The 13,434-nt window shown below is 34.3% G+C and overlaps 1 protein-coding gene across 3 annotated transcripts in view; it reads right to left on the reverse strand.

Moving 5' to 3' along the window:
- kita (KIT proto-oncogene, receptor tyrosine kinase a) overlaps positions 1–12,873 on the reverse strand; it is a 101,741-nt gene extending 88,868 nt beyond the window's left edge. For all 3 annotated transcript variants that reach the window (XM_073932141.1, XM_073932140.1, XM_073932139.1), the window contains exons 1-2: positions 12,697–12,873; positions 12,483–12,613 (exon numbers count right to left, since the gene is read on the reverse strand). The gene's annotated coding sequence lies outside the window, so the exon portion shown is untranslated. The remainder of the gene's footprint in view (positions 1–12,482; positions 12,614–12,696) is intronic.
- Positions 12,874–13,434: the final 561 nt, after the last annotated feature.

Here is a 13,434-nt window from a genome sequence, read left to right on the forward strand (position 1 = left end):
GGTTTTTGTGACTGCACTTGGGGACAATTTCAAAGTTCGATCTAACTGACCTTCATTTCTATGTAATGATGTTCACTTTTTTTTCTTTACTTTGCTGCTTTTTTTCTTGCCATAATACAAATTCTAGCAGTCTATTCAGTAGGACAATATATTATTCCACATGTGGCAATTCATAGTTTTGATGCCTTCAGTGTGAATCTACAATTTTAATAGTCATGAGAAAAAAAGAAAACTCTTTTAATGAGAAGGTGTGTCCAAACTTTTGGTCTGTAGTATACTTATAAATGTATATACACATAATAAAACTATTTATTGCTAAAAAAATGTAGCGTATATTATAAAATAAATATATTTGATATATTACAACCCACCTCTAATATTCTGAATGCAATTGTAAGACATGAAGATATGGAGATGAACAATTCATGTGAAGCTGCTCTGAAGCAATATGAATCTTCAAAGGGCTCAACAAATAAAAGTGACCTGACTTGACTCAGGTCATCCTTACCGCCACTATATCACATGATTCACTATCTGAAGAGTCACTTACTGAACAGTTAACATAAAGAAGAAAAATCTCACAAAAAATAACATTAAAGCAAAGTAAATGCATGCATGCACGCACACACACTCACACGCACGCACGCATACAAACAGAGCTACAGTATAGTCCTCCATTAAAACTCAAGGGCTGGCATCCCCTGCCTTCAGCTTCGATCTGTGAGAACTCACATGATATTCATGCACAAAAACACGCACATATAAACCATTGAGAATGGGAGGAGCCTCAGGTCAATGTCCCAGAATGCAACAATAAGCTGCAGTGTTAGTGAAGTCCCAGCACTGACTCTAGCAACTGCACAGGAGGGCTTGTGAAGCCCATGGCCTGACTTCTGTGCTGGGAATACCTACAAGCTCTCAGAGAAAAACCTTCATTCCCTAAAACCACCGCATAGATGACAGATGGACGTGAAAGGATTATTTGTTATTGTTTTCAATAATTACTGTACTTTGGTTAATAAATACAGTGCATTTGCACGGCATGAAGCCCTTTCATGTTCTGCTCGAGGTCTGAGAGACCCCCATAGGCCATCTTATTTATCTCATGAGAACTGATTGGGAACAAAGTCGCACTTCAACAAGCCTTCATTATTTCTTGTTGACAAAAGACTTTTTTTTTCTGATGATATGATTATCTTCAGGTTGTACTAGTCATGTTCAACAGTGCTTATGGATTTTGTGGTTAAACAAGCAAGTTATGCTATAATGTACAGTCAGAATTATTAGCCCCCTAGTATGTTTTCTACCCAATTTGTGTTTCATGAAAATATTTTTTCAACACGTTTATAAACAGTAATAAAATAATAATAAAAATGATTTTAATAATTTTATCTTAATAATAAACGTTTTAATAACTCCTTGCAAGTCCTAAAAACTGATTTATTTGATCTTTGCCATGATGACAGTAAATAATATTTTACTAAAAATTTTTCAAGATACTAGTATTCAGCTTACAGAGCAATTAAAAGGCTTGACAGGGTTAATTAGGTTAACAAGGCGAGTTAGAGTAATTATGCAAATCACTGTATAAGAATGGTTAGTCCTGTAGACTTAAGAGAAAAAAAATATATATATATATATTGCTTAAGGGGGCTAATAATATTCACCCTAAAATGTTTTTTTTATTTTTTTTTATTTAAAGCTGTTTTCATTCTAGCCGATATAAAACAAATACAGCAAAAACAGTATTAATTAGAGTAAAAAAGAGAGATAACAGCAATAATTATTCCTCCAAATCATTTTATGCTTTTAGGAAAGCATTATAAGCAGTATTTTAAAAAGCTTTATAAGCCATTAACCAAACCAGATGTTATTCACAGCAAAGAAGAGGCTGTAGGAGTTCTGATATTGCAGAACATCGCACGGCTATCAGCCAATCAGATTTGAGAACTAGACAGAACTGTTATATATATATATACACACACATATCAAAGCATATTCTGTCTTTAAAGACAAATCAGTTAATGTCAAAAAACATTTCTCCATGGAGGAAAATTACAACTTTGTACATTGTTTGCACAATTTTTTGAGATTGAAATTAACATTCGGTAGAGCAAAAACAAACTAAATTAGGCTTCAATTAATAGTTAAACACACTAAATATGTACAGGATGCGTCTGAGCTACCTGTAAATATTTTTTTCTGTCACTTTTGTTACACTTAATGCATCTTGGCAACATATACGTATTAATATTTTATATATAGGCAAACATTGCTAATCCCCAACTTTTAACAGTAATATATTTTAGTAAGAGAGCTGACAAACATGATAGTCAAAGAGGGTCACTATTTCAGATTTTTCATAAAAAGAAACATGAAAGACAAAAACAAAAGCAGAGAAATTCCAAACCATATGTGCTGATTTGTATGAAGGCATCCAGAAAACAAACGCAGAGAATAACAGTCCCCCTTATTTCACTGTTGTAGGGATTAAAATAATGAGAATACTGCTGGATTGAAAGAAAGATGTCCCAAAGGGCCCATTTTGTGGGATCTGGCCTATAAAAAGTGGTAAGGTTATGTAGGGACAACGTATATTTGAATTTAATTGAGAGGGACAGAGAAGAGCATAGATCAAAAGAGACGCATGACAAAATATAATTATATTCTCTAGGAACTAAATTTGAGTTTGACTTCATAACCTTCGGTCTGCGTTTGACATGTGGAATTCCTGCAATTCACTGATCTTCGCAAAAGGAGAAGAGTTTGTTCAGCGGGACGTCACTATAGATCAGATTTTGACCTCGTCAAATGAGGTCAGTTGACTTAAGTCAATTGACCCCTTGAAATGATATATTTGTAGGATCATGCATTAATCTTCATAGCTGTCCCACTGCGGATGTCCTATAGTTTTTCCATAGTGTTTTTAAATTGTGAGGAGACATCCAGAATTGTTAAGACCACTTTTGCGTTCAATTTTTGGATCTTGAAGATACTACACTGTATGCATTCCACATTTTATGTATCAATTGCTTTTTAAACTCATTGTTTGAACAGCGGGACAAAACTTTTAAAATGAGACTTGCCTTCTCGGCTATCTGTTAAAGCTTCTAGAATACTTGTTTATGTGAAGAACTCATATAAACATTACACTCCTGAAAGTCTCTTGTCTATTCTACGAAACCAAGAACTAAATGTTTATAATGTTCAGGAAAATGCAGAAAAAGTCAGTGTGTCATGCAAAAAAAAAAAAAAAAAAGCTTTTCTTGAACCTATAATGATATAAAGCAAAGAAATAAAACCTATGAAAACCAAATGAAAGACTGACTTGAGTGAATTTAGCTGTTAAGCTGTTACCGTGGTCAGATGGTTTACTTTTTGGGGTTGTAAATGTATTTTTATCATTAAATTGATTATAAAATACCTTTATGAGATTCAAAAGTGCAGCGTTTTACTGTATGTGTGTATCTGTGTGAAAGAGACAGTGTTTGTTTCTCAGCTTACAATTTGCCTGTAGCACATAGGCTGTTCACATGATAGAAAAAAAGCTTGATCTTAGATCATAAGACCCAATAGTCCCTTTATTAGTCTCTCTACCTACTTTTTTGGTCAAATTACAGCACAAAAAGAGTGAAAACAGCAGAGTATTTGCGTGCAGATAAATGTTCTTTATACTCATGGCATGTGTACATAATGCTTGCCTCCCAGTTGTTTAATTTGTACATAAGGCTGTTGATTTGTTCTCTTAACCAGGATGTCTAAAGTTCTAGGCCAGGAGACAACCTGCTGAAAACTGGACAAACATTTCATACCTGCCAACACATAGCATTGTGGCTGGATTAGTGTAGAAAAGAAGTTAATAGTGTTTACTGAGCAATTAAGGATTAATAGTATCAAGCAGCCGTGAAAAATCCCGTAAAAACAAGTCATGAGTGGACTAGTTATAACAACACTTTTATCTGACGAATAATGCCTCATTTCAGTCATTTACTGGCAAATGCCTTCAATAAAAAAAAATATGAGTGTCTACTCACACAAATGAAGCAAAAAGAAACAACGTTCTCTTTATTGATTTTTTAAAATTAAAAAAAAAAAACTTGAAGTAGAAGGATTAAAAAAACGACCAACACTTTCTCATTCTCATTTCCTCTTGATTTATTGCTTGTTTGAGTAAAACTTTTTTTAAACTCAGTAAACATCTGATCAACTAAAATAATTCTGTTTTCCTTTAGAGCCTTTGTTTTGCTTAACAGAACAAAAAAAGTGCCATGATTACAGACATATACAGTATTCTTTTTTAGATGGGTCGTAAGGTGGCTCAGTGGTTAGCACTGTCGCCTCACAGCTAGAAGGTCACTGGTTCGAGTCACTGATTTGGTTGGGATTACTGTGTGGAGTTTGCATGTTCTCCTCGCGTTTGTGTGGGTTTCCTCCGGGTGCTCCGGTTTCCCCCACAGTTCAAAGACAAGCTCTATTGGTAAATTGGGTAAACAAAATTGGCCGTAGTGTATGGGTGTGAAATAGAGAGCGTATGGGTGTTTCCCAGTCTTGGGTTGCAGTTGGATAAGCATCTGCTGTTTAAAACATATACTAGATGAGTTGGTTCACTCCACAATTACAGTTATTAAGATTATTTTTACTTCAGAAGAGTAAATAAATTACTTTTTAGATACATAAACCTGATTTTTAATCACAGTAAATAATGAGAATCAGCACCTCCAAGTCCAAGGCCATGGTGTTCCTACTGAAGAAGGTGGTTTGCCATCTCTAGCTTGGGGGAAAGTCCTTATCCCTGGTGGGGGAGTGAGTGAGGAAAGGATGAAACATGAAAATGACAGGTGGATTGGTGCAGCGGCAGCAGTAATGTGGTCAATGTACAGGTCTGTTGTGGTAAAGGAGCTGAGCCGAAAGGCAAGCTCTCGATTTACCTGTCAATCTACGTTCCTACTCTCACCTATGGTCATGAGCGAAAGGACAAGATCTCGTATACAAGCGGCCAAAATGAGTTTCCTTCGCAGGGTGGCAGGGCACACCCTTATAGATAGGGTGAGGAGCTCTGCCACCTGGGAGTAGCTTGGAGTAGAGTCGCTGCTCCTACACATGGAGAAGAGTCACATGAGGTGGCTCGGGCATCTGTTTCGGATGCATCCTGGACGCCTAGGGAGGTGTTCCAGGCATGTCCCACCGAGAGGAGGCCTCGGGGAAGACCCAGGACACGCTGGAGGGTCTATGTCTCTCGACTGGTCTGGGAACGCCTCGAGACCCCCCAGGAGGAGCTGAAGGAAGTGTCTGGGGAGAGGGAGGTCTGGGGTTCTCTCCTAAGACTGCTGCCCCCGCGACCCGGCCCCAGAAATACAGTTGAAAATGAATGAATGGATCAATGAAAGAAACAGTTGACCTAAATAACAATATAATGATATTAAATTATCAGTCCTTCTGAGAATAAAATCCATACCCAATAAATCTAATACAGAAACTTTATTTCAAGTCTCATAACTTTTCCCTCACCTGTATTATAAAAAGTACCAAATGTTTTGTGGTATCGCTGGATTAAAGAAGCATGTTGTACTATACTATACTATATTTTTGAGCTATGTTTAACAGCAAAACTAGTTTTCACAGTGGCTCAGTGGTTAGCACTGTCGTCTCACAACAAAAAGGTTGCTGGTGTGAGACCCAGCAGGGTCAGTTGGGATGTTCTCCCCATGTTTGTGTGCGTTTCCTCCAGTTATTCCAGTTTCCCACACAGTCCAAGCACATGCACAATAGGTGGATTGAATAAACGAAATTGGACGTGGTGTATGATTGTGAATGAGTGTGTCAGGGTGTTTCCCAGTCCTGGGTTGCTTCTTGAAGGGCATCCACTGTGTAAAACATATGCTGAATAAGTTGGCGGTTCATTCTGCTGTGGCAACCGTTGATAAATAAAGGGACTAAGCTTAAAGAAAATGAATGAATGAATTGAGCACAATTGAATCTAAAATAGACTACATAAATATACAATATGTATGAAAATATATCAAATATACAATAACAATTGCAGTTACATAGTAAACTCTATAAGTATTTTAATCATAGAAGCCAGTGTTGAGGGAAGCCTGTTTTCCCGTGCACCTTTTGTCAGTTTTCAATTTGTATTTTATTGCGGGTGTTATTGTCTGAGTGATAAATCAATCAGGGTATCACTTACAGAAATGGCGTTTTAATCTAGATGCGATACCCTATTCAAACAAGGAGAGCGGTCTGAGCACCGGGCCGTGGAGACGGGCTGGTAACGAGAGACGGGCTCCGGGGAGGTTTTCGGGGATCCAAAGGCGAACAACAACAGCACAAAAGCCCATCCGAACTCGCTCTGAGCCGATATTCTCTCGGCCGAGCCAAGCGATGAGAGGTGATGAGAGAGCAGTGGGGGATTCGGTTACACCTGAAAGACTGAGAGATTACTAATGTGATTATGCTTCACATGCATCTGCAGCCAAATACATCATAAATCCAATTCTAGCCCGCTGCTTTCGCATAAAGCACAACAAAGCAATATCTCATTTCACTTCATTGCCCTCTGTGGATTGAGTTAAACGGCTTGCTCGTTTTGATACACGTTGCGAGAAAGTACCAGGTCTTGTCTTGTTTGGATCAATATGTTCAAAACCTTCAGTTTGTTTTCTTTTGAAGGATTTAATCTTCAGACGACAGGACATGCGATTGTTGCATGCATAAATGACAGCTGGGCTCAGCACCCATCACTCTGACAGGTTGAAAATGTTGAGGTTATGTTTACAAGACCTGTTGAACTCACTTGTTCAGCCGTTCATGGCGTCTGTGTAGGGAGACACGTATAGGGCTCAATTAGTGGTGCTTTATTTTCAGAGATGATGTCAGCCTTAGGCAGGTCTGGACTGGGCAGGATGATTGTTGAGCGAACAATTTGGTGGGAGTATTTCTCTAACCGACATCAAGAGGAGAGATCAATTGTGAGAAAAATGCACATATGCGCAATTTGGGGTGTGGATAATATTATTATTAATGTTTAATGTGTAATATCAATATATAATGTTTGTGAGGAAAGTTGATTGGTGTGGGAGGATGCTTTAGAGCAAATGCATAGAAGCCCTTTTCGGACACATGAGGATTATGTGTTTTGGTAAATGACAATTGTAACAGTTATAATTATGAGATAAAAATGTAACATTTATGAGATATTAAGCCCTATTTTTTGAGGAAAAAAAGAGACATTGAAAATATAAATCGTAACAAAAGGTTGAGATATTGAAGTTATTATTGTAAGCTAAAAATACAGCTTTAGAGATTATAAATCATAATAACAGGTTGCGATTTTGAGGTAATTATTTTGTGCTAAAAATACAGCATTTTGAGATACTGGATCATAATTATGAGACAAAATACCAAATTTATGAGATAATAAGCCACTTTTTTGGGGGGGGTTGGGGAGGGTCATAATTATAAGGCAAAATGTAAAATTTATGGGATACTAAGCCAAACTTTGTGAGGAAAAAAAGGAGAAATATTAAAAAAATGTTTTGAAATATTGAAAATCACACTGAGATAAAAATTAAGATATCAGAATGTTATAAGATACTAAATGAGAAAAGAGAAAAACTTTTTTCCCATTTGAAAACAAAATATTTTATTTTTTGAAAGATTATATTAATATAATATTTTGGAGCAGTAAACATGTTAGTTCAAATGAATTATTTACTTCTGCTGTCTTCGTTAGTTTTAAAAACAGGTTTCTTTACAATTTAAAACAGCATCTTTGGATATTTTTTCAGCTGAAGATACTGTTGTCCTAAAAAACAAAAAGTAAATAAAAAAATATTACACATACCTTAGGAACAGTATTACAGAAAATTTTGTCAGTTTTAAAACCTGGACTTTTTCAAACCGCGGTATACCTTGAAAACGACTATCATCCCATCCGTGCCTAGTTCTTATATTAATCTTTTAAATCGTAAGAAAATACATCTCAAAATTTTGAGATACTAAGTAATAATTCTGAGATAAAATGTAAAAAATCACACAAAATTAGACTTAAAACATATTCAAAGTGCAAAGTTTTGCAAGTTATGCATTTTTTCAAGTAATAGGTCACCCCATGACGTATCAATCTTGGACACAGCTTGTTGTTTTCAGTTTTTATGTAATAATTATGACTTCCATTATCATAGCTTTCATCATTTTCCCTTTACTGTGGTGAAAATGTTCTTCCACACCAAAAATGCTATTTAAAAAGCATCTTGCATTTGATAAATCTCCATCTCTTTCTAGTACATTCCTAGACTCTCTCCCTCACCCACTCTTGTCATCCTGTTAACATGATCTTTCACTGGCTCTTCTTTTGCATAGAACTGTCAAGTGACACTATGCAGCTTTTTAGTTTGCATATGTACATACAGGCTCACGCATAGCTTTGCTGAAAGCACCTCCCATTCTGTGAAAGGTAAAACTAGAATGCCACTTTCATGTTATACCAGATAAAGACTCTGACTCTGACACTGACCCTCAGAAATTATAATAACCCTGATAATGAGAACACTTGATTCTTCAGAAAATTTGTTTTACACATTCTATATAACACAGACATTATAAATAACATAAGTAGTGTTTTATAGTAAGTCCTTAAATAAATAAATACATTTATGCTGAGCAAATACATAAATAAATAATAATGAATAAAATTAATACATATGCTAAACAAATAATTTCCTCTGTAGTAACTTTTTTCTTAATATTTTTTACATTTGTTTGAGTAATGTGGATATTGCATTTCTGCAGATTTATTCTCATATGTAATATGTAAAAAAAATTAACCTGAACAGCTTGCATGTGAAATCTTGATATCTGTTCACACTAAATTTGATTAAACCACAAAGTATTTAAATATAGTCGCTTGATGAGTTAACCAGAATTTCCCACAGAACTGAGAACTGGTAAACATAGGTTAGCAAAAAATAAATAATAATATATAATATATATAATATATACATATACATATATACACACATATACATATACATGTGTATGTATATATATATATATATATATATATATATATATATATATAGATAAATATATACACACATATACATGTGTATGTATATATATATTTATATATATATATATATATATATATATATATATATATATATAAAAATTATATATATATATATATATATATATATATATATATATAGATAAATATATACACACATATACATGTGTATGTATATATATATTTATATATATATATATATATATATATATATATATATATATAAAATTATTATATATATATATATATATATATATATATATATATATATATATATATATATATATATATATATATATATATAAATTATATATATATATTGCTATATTGCTATGTACTTTTGATAAATAAATAAATAAATAAATAAATGCTTTTCTGGAAAATTTAGTCTTTTGAACTAGTCACATGAGTATATATACATATATAAAGTATATTAGGTACAAAAGACTGAATTTTATACTGTATACTTAACTTATACAGAAAGATCTATATTTATATATTTAGTATATCTGGCCTAAAATTGTATTAATACACGTTTTGTTCAAGTTACAATTTTTTGATCGAGATCAACTTAAGAGTACGATTAAGAATTCTAAGTGCAATTGGCTTATAGCCATTTTTTATTTTATTAATCATTTTTCCACCTAATTAGACACACCCTCATACACTGCCTGATAAAAGTCTTGTTGCTTAGACAAGTTTTAGGAACAACAAAAAATAACTTGACTTCTAGTTGATATTTGGTATCAGGCATGGTTTATATGAAAGGCAAAAGTCTTTAGATTATGCTTATTTTGGAAAAAAAAATATGATCATGCCTTGATTTTTATTGTTTAATTAGGACAGTAAGGTCTGACTTTGTGTAGTCAATAGTCTTGTCACCTAACAGAAATAATGTACAGTATAGAATATAAAATCATGGTGCAGTGGAAAAAGAATGAATATTGTGTATGACTCCCATGAGCTTGGAGTAGTGAATCCATACATCTCTGCAATGACTCAAATAACTTATTAATAAAGTCATCTGGAATGGCAAAAAACCCGCTCTTGCAGGATTACCAGAGTTGATCAGGATTCTTTGGATTTATCTTCAATGCCTCTTCATTCAGCTCCACATGCTCAATAATGTTCATGTTCATGCCCGCACCGCAGACATTACGAGGTTAGTTACTGTTAGTAATTCAACATTTTTCGACTTAAAATACTGTTTAAAGTACAGTTTAGATTAGCAATGCCCAAACTAGGTCAAAGATGAACCATGGTAAGCTTTAATTTGGCCCACCATCCCATCTGAGAAGAGAGAGAATTATGGGGATAGGGATAGGGTATAGAGATTGTTAATGTTTGTTTTATTGTTAAAAACAAACTGAAATTAAATGTTTGAGTTAAATAGTGTAAATTAATCAGATGTTGTTTATACTGCCACCCGACAATGCAGAGAATTTGGTGAGCAAATCAAGTCAAAGGCAGATTCTGCTTGACTAGTGTACTAAGCATTGAACTCCACTATGTTATAAATGTGGTTATGTTTTTATTGCTATAAGTTATTATTTCAAAAGTTATACTACATTAGATAATACAATTTAGAAATTAGGAAATTACCCATGGCAACTTTAATCTAAAATAGTTTGGTAAATTTGCCTATGGCTCTCAATGATATTTGGTTTTTGATATTTGACCTTCATACGAGAAAGTTTGGGCACCCCTGGTTTAGAGTATAAATTATTACAATAATCATTTTTAAAAATTAATATTAGTAACTTAATGTGCTTTAATTTACTAAAAGTGAGCTGGTTTATCCATTAAACTATATTTACACCTAAAAAGTTCACCTTCTAAACACTGTATGGAAACACAATTCGAAATTAATTTACTCAAAGTTTGTTACACATTGTAGCCTAGACTATACTACTATATCACTGAAATATTCATTCATTCATTTTTTTTTCTTCAGCTTAGTCCATTTATTAATCCGGGGTCGCCACAGCGGAATGAACCGCCAACTTATCCAGCACATTTTACGCAGCAGATGCCCTTACAGCCTCAACCCATCTCTGGAAAACATCCATACACGCATTTACACACACTCATTCACAATGGACAATTTAGCCTACCAAATTCAACTGTACCGCATGTCTTTGGACTGTGGGGGAAAGCGGAGCACCTGGAGGAAACCCACGCGAACACGGGAAGAACATGCAAACTCCACACAGAAACACCAACTGACCCAGCCGATGCTCAAACCAGCGACCTTCTTGTTGTGAGTGAAATATAGTGTATACTAAACACTATACAGTTCTTGAACTTTGCTTAATAATACATATGAAGAGTTCTTATTTTTGGAATGGTAATCTTTCCATTAAGTCTAAAATGTTCCTTGTACACAAATGGAGCAGTCGACACTGGGCAATGCACCATGATGATGCAGAAATAAATATTATGAACCCACAGGTCAGTCTAAGACAAGGCAGTGAGTGCACTCATTTTGGCAGTGTCCAAGTCACTGTGCAAAAAACCGAATAAAGTGATTAAAACCTATTGAAATCAATGTGTTTTGAACACCCACACAGAACTCTTCAAAATCCGTACGTCACTGGCATCATTCATTACGAGTTTAGTCTAAAAAGTGTCCAAGAGCTTGGCTGTGATGAGCTCTTCCCGATGACCTTTGCATAAGTGCAGGACACTTTCCACTAGACCTCCAAACACTTTCATAACTCTCACAGGATACACACTTGAAATAAAATATGTTTCACTAAATGATGAAGCAATAAAACATGTTTACATCCTGTTAAAAACATTTTAAATAGTCTCCCGGCATCTATGTAGCCTGTATAGTCTGTATCTCTATTTCCTGGGTCACAAAAACTGTCCTTTAAAGGGGTTTTCCCCATATAGAGATGACTGCTTTCAAATCATTGTACACTTAAATAAACGTTTCATAGCACCCTTATCACATTTATCATACACCCTATCTCGTTTTCCTCACTAATCCGTCTATTTGCATATCCTGTTGTTGTAAAACCAGAAACTCTCTCAATGTTTAACTTTGGTATCACAAGGTAAGACGAAGGCGGTGCAACCAGAACTCCAGCTGTAACAATATTTAAACAAACCATGCGAAGGAGAGATAGCAGCGAGTGAACGCGCGCTCTCACTCGCGCGCTCACAGATAATGCCATTGCGCGCTCTGGTGGCCATTCGCTCTTACTACATAACAATGCCTAATAGAACGCCTTGAATTTGAAATTGGCTATGTTAATAGTTGTTGGTTAAGATTCCTCCGTCGAAATCATGGTAAATAATTAGATAATTTAATTTGTATGCTCAATTGTAGTCGAGAGCGGTAGTTGGCATAACGTTATTGACATAATGGTTTAATCATAAACGTTTTAAGAAAGAAATTATTTACCTGTAACGTTAATGCATGAGTTGGCGGTCTGAGAAGTTGAAATGGATATTTGAGCTGCATTTCAGCTATAGGCTTCACCAGGGCGATGATTTTCAAGCTGTTAGCACGATGTAAATAACTTTTACGTTTTCCTACAAAAACAAACAAACAAATTATTACAAACCGATGGCGCGCTACTAATAATCCGGAGTGAAAATGTAATTTGTAGTTTTACCTTAATTCTTAATGGAATTATTTAAACGTGACATTAGTAGCTAGTTTTTTTGGCCTAGTCTATTCGTGGTCTGCTGAAAGAAATGTGAATTTCTGCTAATGTGATGATTTGTGAGGAGATGCCACCTTGTAGTAGCCCTCCAGTTTAATAAACGGAAGTTGCTTCCGTAATTCGCGCAAAGCTGCATGGGGGAAATGTGTAGCTTTCAATATGAGACTGCCCACACTAAATATGCTTTAATTATGTTAAAAGTAACAGTGGTAAAAGTATAGAAACGTTACTAGTTTAGTTACTTAGTTTACTATGTTGGTGTAAAACTAAAAGCATAGAGTATAGATAAATAAATTAATTAATTAATAGACCTATAAAGAAATATATGATTAATATTCTAAAGGGTTATATATATATATATATATATATATATATATATATATATATATATATATATATATATATATATATATATATATATATATATATATATGCAGTTGAAGTCAGAATTATTAGCCCCTCGTTGATTTTTATATTCTTTTTTTAAATATTTCCCAAATGATGTTTAACAGAGGTAGGACATTTTCACAGTATGTCTGATAATATTTTTCCTTCTAGAGGAAGTCTTATTTGTTTTCTTTTGGCTAGAATAAAAGCAGTTTTAAATTTTTTAAACACAATTTTAAGGTCAAAATTATTAGCCCCTCTAAGCTAATTTTTCCTGATAGTGTACAGAACAAACCATCA

Source organism: Danio rerio, chromosome 20 (assembly GCF_049306965.1).
Source record: "Danio rerio strain Tuebingen ecotype United States chromosome 20, GRCz12tu, whole genome shotgun sequence".
Classification (NCBI taxonomy): Eukaryota; Metazoa; Chordata; class Actinopteri; order Cypriniformes; family Danionidae; genus Danio; species Danio rerio.